The sequence below is a fragment of the Eptesicus fuscus genome, chromosome 7 (assembly GCF_027574615.1).
Source record: "Eptesicus fuscus isolate TK198812 chromosome 7, DD_ASM_mEF_20220401, whole genome shotgun sequence".
Lineage (NCBI taxonomy): Eukaryota > Metazoa > Chordata > Mammalia > Chiroptera > Vespertilionidae > Eptesicus > Eptesicus fuscus.
In genome coordinates this window covers 23,182,664-23,191,289 of record NC_072479.1, presented here as the reverse complement: position 1 = coordinate 23,191,289, position 8,626 = coordinate 23,182,664, and the positions used below count along the sequence as shown (strand labels likewise).

The 8,626-nt window shown below is 39.3% G+C and overlaps 1 pseudogene; it reads left to right on the top strand.

The window, feature by feature from the left end:
• Window positions 1–2,151: 2,151 nt before the first annotated feature.
• Window positions 2,152–2,630, top strand: LOC103288134 (60S ribosomal protein L21-like; annotated as a pseudogene).
• Window positions 2,631–8,626: the final 5,996 nt, after the last annotated feature.

Below are 8,626 nucleotides of genomic sequence, written 5' to 3'. Positions count from 1 at the left end.
ACCAGAGGCTTGCCCCAGATGACAGCAACCGGTGCCCTGCCTTGGTCTGGCAGCCCTGTTTCCCTGCTCCACCATCCCGCTGTGGCCAACGCCCGCCATGTTCAGTGCTCTGCCACCTGCTGCCAACACCCGCCAGGTTTCGCGTACGCCCCCTGGTGGTCAGCACACGTCATAGTGACTGGTTGTTCGGTTGTTTGGTTGTCCTGCCATTCAGTCTATTTGCATATTATATATATATATATATATACACACACACACATATCTATCTATCTATATATCTATATATATATATAAAATATAGATTGGGTTTTAATCAAGAGCTTTAGAAATTTACCATGTTGCTAGAGTGGAAATCCCATGTTTCTTCTTTGTTTTAAAATAGATGATTAACTGACAGGTAATTAAGACATCATTTTTTGATCAGTTGATGTGAACTTTATACAAATAATACTGGCTTTATATACTTTTTGCATCGTGATAGATATATACTTTTTTTCATTCTTCTATTAAAAACATTAGTACATTATTGTCTCACCCCACTCTTCTCTTGTAAGAGAAGCAGAAAATTATAGTCTATGATTTTTAGTTTTTGAACATATTGGCATTATAATACAAATTGTTCATGTACTGGTTAATTATCTAAGAAAATTAACACCAGAATGCGTAACACACAACCTTCAGAAATACAGGAATTAAGGAATTTTAAAGACATATTTTAATTGAACCCTATTCTTCAAACACTGCAAAATGAAATGGTCTGATTCAATATTAAAATATAACACGTTTACCATGTTTTTATATATGGTATTAGTTTTCTATTATTTCATTAAAAATTACCACAATCTTGGTTACTTAAAACAACGTACATTTGCTTTCTCAGACTTTCCAAGTATCCTGGGTCCGGGAACAGCTTACTTGTATCCTTTCCTTAGGGTATCACTAGGCTGTGATCAAGGCATCTGGCACTTTGCGTTCTCATCCTAAGGCTCAATTTGGGAAAATCTGCTCTCAAGAGTATTTTTATCATTGGCAGAATTTATTTCCTTGTGGCTGAATAACTGAGGGTCCCGCCTTTTAGCCATTTGTTGGCTGCAGGATGCCTTCAGGTTTAAAGGGAACAATTGTAGTTTCTAGAGGCTACCCACTGACCCTTGCCACCAGCTTCCTCAACACAGCTACTTACCCCATCAAGCCAGCAAAGAGGATCTCCCTAGAGCTTTCTAGCATAATAAATGCACGCTCACGCACACACACACACACACGTGTATCATAACCATGGGCTTGACATTTGTGACATCCATCAACTTTTTCATATTCTATTGGTTAGAAGCAAGGATTAAACAAAGAAATGAACACTGAGAGGCTGGAAATAATTTGAAGACAACTTGGAGTCTCTTTGCCTTATATATCCAGTAAATTTAGCAAAATATGACCTTCATAGTAACTAGTTACAACTTTATTTGGCAGACTTTACATTGTTGCATTTGAAATTCTGGTGGCATGGTTTTGCTATGCTTTATGTTATGGAGAGCATTGTGTTATTAAGTTAAAAATGCCACGCAATCTTGTGCATTTGTGTGACTTGAATGAATTCTAACACTTGATGGCAGTAGTAACTCATTCAAAATTCAGTCAGCAGGAGTCCCTATACAAAACAAGCTATGAGAAGTTAGAAACTTTGTTTTTTTTTTTTTATATTTTATTAAGCATACCATATTTAAACTATCCGAGGTTGCCAATATTATTTTGGTTCACTGGAATTGGGTATATTGGATTTTAATATTTTTCAATTGGCTTTTGGAAAGCAAATCTCAACTAATTAAACTTGTAAATAAATAAAAGAATTTAAAGAGAAATTGGATATACCTAATATATTGGTCATAGAAATGAAGTACAGAAATATTTTTAGGTCATCTTTGTAAGCAGTGCACTGCTATAGGATACAAAAAATAATAATATACGTGGAATTCATTTTATGCACTCTCAAATACTTTCCACCAAGTTAATTACCTACAGCAGTGATTTTCAACCTTTTTAATCTCATAACACACAAATTAATTACTAAAATTATGCAGAACACCAAAAAATATGTGTTTTGCCAATCTGACAAAAAAGGGTATAATCCTTTCGGCCAGAACCGCCATCTTTGCCAAAATGACTAACACCAAGGGCAAGAGGAGAGGCCCCGCTATGTTCTCTGGGCCTTTTAGAAAACACGGAGCTGTTCCCTTGGCCACATACAGGCGCATCTACAAGAAGGTGCTATTGTGGACATCAAGGGGATGGGCGCTGTTCAAAAAGGAAGGCCCCACACGTGTTCCCAGGGCAAAACTGGGAGTCTACAGTGCCACCAGCAAGCAGTGGGCATTGTTGTGAACGAACAAATGAAGGGCAAGATTCTTGCCAGGAGAGTTACTGTGCGCATTGAGCATGTTCAGCACTCTAGGAGCCGAGACAGCTTCCTGAAACGTGTGAAGGGAAATGATCAGAAAAGGAAGGAGGCCAAAGAGACCGGTACCTGGGTTCCCCTGAAGCGTCCGCCTCCTCCACCCAGAGAAGCACACTGTGTGAGAACCCATGGAAAGGAGCCTGAGCTGCTGGAACCCGTTCCCTATGAATTCATGGCATGATAAGTGAGAAAAAGAGAAAGAATTCTCCCCTGATAAAATGTTTCTCTTAATTGAGTAGAAGTGTGGCGTCCCTTCCTCCAAAAAATAATTAAAGAAAACTTTGTGTCCTAAAACAAAACAAAACAAACAAACAAAAGGTATACTTTATTTCTTAAAATGTTTTTTTATTGATTTAAGAGAGTGGAAGGGAGAGGGAGAAAGAGAAACTTCCATAAACCTCCTGCACACCCCCTAATGGGGATCCCGCCAGCAATGGGCATGTGCCCTGACTGGAAATGGAACTGGTGACCTCTCTGTGCACGGGATGATGTTCAATCAACGGAACCACACCGGCCAGGGCAAAATAGGTATAATTTTGATTCATTCACACAAGATGGCTATTGTGTTGGCTGTTGTCATTTTTATGTTTTGACAATTTAAGGGGAAAAAGGTTAGTGCCCCTGACTAAATAGTCAGGTATTGCATGTTTTAAAAATTCTTGTGACATGCCAGTGTGCCTTTTGCAGCACACCCGTGAAAATCACTGACCTATAGTAATTGAAACTAAGAAGGTTGTTGCCATCTAGTGGTCATAGAGGCTAGGCACAAGGTATTAACCTTTCAGGCTTTTCAAACATGAGATAAAGGTATTCAAAATTTCTCATTCCTTTTTTTTTTTTTTGATAATTTGGGAAGTTGTTTGGTTAATTCCCAAATTAGTGAAGTGTGTGGTGCATTTGGAAATACCATTTTGGTATTTTTTTATTGATGAATATAAGTCCTCATATTATTTTAGCAGATTATGAAAGTTAACTTTGTAATGAGATAACTAAAAAGACAGTGTTTCTACAGATTTAAAGAGAAATAAGGATGTGAATTTTATTTATTTTTAATAATTATTTATTGCTGAAAGTATTACATATGTCCCCTTTATTCCCCCATTGACCCCCTCCAGTCCACCCCTGCCTCCTACCCAGGACTTTAGCACCCTATTGTCTGTGTCCATGGGTTATGCATATATGCATACACTTTGGTTGATTACCTCCCATCCACCAACCCTCCCCCACCTTCCCTCTAAGATTCCACACTGTTCTATGCTTCCATGTCTCTGGATCCACTCCATTCATCAGTTTATTTTGTTACCCAGATTACACATATGAGTGAGATCATGTAATACTTGTCTTTCTCTTCCTGAGTTATTTCACTTTAGCATTATACTCTCCAGGTCCCTCTATGCTGTCTCAAAAGGTAAAAACTCCTTCTTTTTTACTGCTGCATAGTATTTCATGGTATAAATGTACCACAGCTTTTTTATCTACTCATCTACTGATGGCCACTTGGGCCATTTCCAGATCTTAGCTATTGTAAATTGTGCTGCTATGAACATAGAGGTGCATATATACTTTCTGATTGGTGTTTCAGGTTACTTAGGATATATTCCTAGAAGTAGGATCATGCCATTTCCTTCTGGACTGTAGAGTTTATGATGAGTAATCATGTGTCAGTCTTATGGGAGTTCCTTTGTAGGTAACAGTTGGCTTTTCTCTTGCTGCCTTTAAGATTCTCTCTTTGTCTTTAATTTTTGGCATCTTAATTATGATGTGTGTGGGTGTGGTCCTGTTTGGGTTCTTCTTGCTTGAGGTTCTCTCTGCTTCCTGGACTTGTATGACTTTCCCTTTACCAGGTTAGAGAAGTTTTCTGCCATTATTTCTTCAAACACGTTCTCTATTCCTTTCTCCCTTTATGCCTCTTCTGGAACACCTGCTATTCAAATATAGTTATATTTCACATTGTCCCACAGATCTCTTAATCTGTCCTCCTGTTTTTTAATTGTTTTTTTTTTCTTTTTGGTTCTCTGATTGAGTGATTTTTTTTTAACCCTGTCTTCTAATTCACCGATTCAATCCTTAGCTTCCCCTAACCTGCTGTGTATTCCTTCCAATGTGTTCTTCATTTGTGTTATGTCATTCTTTATTTCTGTTTTCATAGTTACTATATCTTTTATCATGCTGTTGAGCATTTTTACCATTATCATTATTCTGAACTCTATATGAGATAAATTTCTTATCTCCATTTCATTTATCTCTTCTTCTGGAGGATTATCTTGTTATTTCATTTAGGGGTTCTTTGTCTCCTCATTTAGGCTGCCTGCTTGGATTTGTGACAATGTATTAGGTCAGTGATGGCGAACCTATGACGCATGTCAGCACTGACACGCGTAGCCATTTCTGATGACACGCAGCCGCATGCCAAGGATGAAACATTTGCTGCTCCTGAGGATGAAACATTTGCAACTAGAGTCTTAGAGTTAGTTTTTTCCTCAAAGTGACACACTACCCGAGTTATGCTCAGTTTTTTGGCGAAGTTTGACACACCAAGCTCAAAAGGTTGCCCATCACTGTATTAGGTAGATATGCTACACCTCTCAATCTTTATGCTATTTCTGTCTGATTAGACTTAGCAAAGACTCAAAACTTCCAGAGACTGCCTCTGCCTACAGAATGATAGGATTCCATCTTGAATTGCCTTTAGGCAATCATTCACAGGTGTGGCAGAGTTTTTTCCAAAATGGTGGAGTAATAGCTTTTGCCTGGAGGCTAATTGTTATTCTCAGTGTCTTATTGGGCCTCAGAAACTCCATACCCTGGGGCAATGTGTTTTCCAATAGGGGTGGGTCAGCTGTCTCCCCTCCCCTCCCCCAGGCAAAGCTGCCTATATAGTAAATGTCTATGTGAGAAAGATGACCTCTGTAGCATGAGGAGATGACTCAGCACAGGAAACCAGAGTGTCTGCCTTATGAGCTCTAACTATTGAACTCCCAATCCTGGTGTCTGCTCACACAACTCCAGTCCATTCTCCCTCCCTCTGCTGGAGAACAAAGTGAGTGGCTCCTCAGGGAATTTTGTGCATTGGCCCTTTAAGAGAGTGCCTGTATTTGCAGCCCTCTATCCCTCTCAGGAGCAACCCTCCCTGCTTTTCACAGCCAGATGTTATGTGGGTACCTTTCTTAGTTCTGGCTCTCTGCTGGTGCTGGAGGTACAGCTTGGGGATAGACCTCAGTGTTCCCAGTAGAAACCCCCCACAGCTGAGGTATCCCTCTGTAACTTCAGCTGCTGTCTGTGGGAGCCCAGCCAACCCTTTTATGCCTCCACTCTTCCTACCAGTCTTTATGCAGTCTCCACTTTCCATCCTCAGTCACCAGGGTTCTCTCCAGTGAGTCCTCCATTGATTATTCAGGAAGTTTTTCTGTATTTTAGTTGTAATTCCATTTTGGCCCTAGGATCATGTCCATGCAGCGTCCACTTACTCTGCTGCCATTTTTATCCCTCAGGATGTGAATTTTACACTCATAATAGTATTATGTGTAGATTTTACTTACTATTATTCTTTGAAAATATAATTAACCCTACAACAAACTCAGGATTTTCAGAGGATGCACACAACATATTGTAGTCATGTCACCTAAAAAATATGTTCACAGTAATAATTACTTAGGGATTTTAGCATGGAAATGTTTGCTTATAAACAGTTTTAAAGTACATAACATTTTGTAGTAAGAATGAAGTGTCCTCCTCCTTGGAAATATAATATTTAGAGAAAATAAATGTTTGTAACAAATAAATAGGGAAAAAAAGTTATGTTATTAAAAAAAACACACAACTGCATTTAATCAGGGGTCAGTTTTAGAATTACAGATTTCAGTTAAGAATGTGAGGCATTTGAAATGGTCCATTAAATAAGATACATTTAGAAGGAATGCTAAATTGTTTTCATCACATTTTCAGGGTTTTAATAGCCACTTTGTCCTTATAGAATTCATGGTGAATTACATCTGCAAAGTAGACTAGTTAGTAGGCAGTCATAATGCCTGCGAGAATGTCAATTGGACCTATACATTTCCATAATAATGCTCCCAGTATTTTCATAATTTCTTATTTTTTTTGCTATAACTTTCTGACCCCCCCCCCCATAATTTTATAATAATGGGGTACTGAGAAAGCTGTGAGAACAAAGAGGTATTCTTTGTTATTTTCTGGGAGAATCTGAGAAAATCAATAATGTTCCTGTGGGCAGGGCATTCTGACTTTCATAGGCCCTTTCCTCTATCCATCAATCAATCAATCAAAATTATAGTCTATGTCTTGTTGCTATAAAGATTAATATATTCCAACCTACATTCTTTATTGCATGTACATTGTTATTGTCATGTGTCCTTTTCATCTAAAAAAGAGAATATATTTGCATAGGTCCCTAAAATTATTATGGGCCCCAAACACTGTGCTAACTGTGCCTAATGAGTAAGGCACCCTTCCTGCTGGGATTCTCCCTTTACCCTTATGGTCCTAAGCATCTCATTTCATCCTTTGATCTTCCAAAGGCCCGGTATCTGCAGGACTACTCTTAACGGCAGAGACATTTCCATTTAGAAGGCCCTGTGATATGCAAAAAGACTATATATAGATATATACTAGAGGCCCGGTGCACAAAATTCATGCACGGTGTGGGGGTGTCCCTCAGCCTAGCCTGCACCCTCTCCAATCTGGGACCCCTTGGGGGATGTCCAACTGCCAGTTTAAGCCTGATTCCACAGGCAGTCAGGCAGTCAGGCATCCCTCTCATAATTCGGGACTGCTGGCTCCTACCAACTCACCTGCCTGCCTGCCTGATTGCCCCTAACCACTCCCCTGCCAGCATGATTGACGCCTAACTGCTCCCCTGCCAGCATGATCATCCCCAACTGCCCTCCCCTGCTGGCCCAATCGCCTCCAACTGCCCTCCCCTGCTGGCCCGATTGCCCCCAACTGCCTTCCCCTCCAGGGTTGAGGGGGCTGAGGGACTCTAGCTGGATGAGACTGGATGCTGTGGGGACTGGGTGAGGTGGGGCTGAGGGGACTGGGGGACTCTGGCTGGATGAGGCAGGGCTGAAGGGACTGGGTCCTGCCATCTTGTGAGGGCATGACAGTCAATTAGAATATTCTCTCTTTATTGGCTATGAGTGCCGCCATCTTTGTGAGGGTGTGATGGTCAATTAGCATATTCCCTCTTTATTAAATGGGATACATATATCATATATATATATATATGGATACATATTATATATATATATATATATATATATATATATATATATATATATATATATATATAACTATTTGAGCTGCCATAACAAAATATCATAGCCTGGTGGCTTAAACAATAGCATTTTATTTCTCAGAGTTCTATTTTCTCAGAGATCAAGGTCATAGCTGATTTAATTCCTGGTAGGATCTCTCTTCCCAGCTGGCAGATGCTGACTTCTCATTATTACCTCATATGACCTTTCTTTAGTGTACACATGTGTGTGTGCACGTACATACACACATACAACTGATTTTTCTTCCTTTTTCTTCTGAGTCCACTAATCTCATCATGAAAACCCATCCTTATCTCCTCATCTAACCGTAATTGAACTCCCAAAGGCTTCATCTCTAATTACCATCATATTGGGGTGTAGGGTTTCAAAATATGAACTTTGGGGAGACACAAACAACTTCTCTGTCCAGTCTGTACACCATTTTCTTATGTCATAAAACAGGGAAAATTTGTATCTATAGTATTTGAGGCAGAGCAGAGGAGTGGAATAAAATAGGATTTTGTCATTAGCCCTTAACGTAGGGCAACTTACTTAAGCTCTCTCTCTGACCTGTGACTTGAAATAGTCATTTGTATCCCCAGCTCCTAGGATGTTGTGAATAAATGCATGCAGAGCACCTTATTAGATACCTAGTACACAGTTGGAGTCCAAATGTTGGTTGCTATTATAACAATGTGTATATATTTGTGGATTAACTTTAAAACAACATTTAGTATGCTTCAAAGTTAAACTCTAGGCCTAAAAATGACTTTTGATACTACTGGCTGAGGTATACTCTCTTGTAGCTCCTTTTATTTTACTGTTTTCTTTTTAGCAATGGTGTTCTGTAGCTCTTGATCCTATATAATAAAAGGCTAATATACAAATCAACCAAATGTCAAAA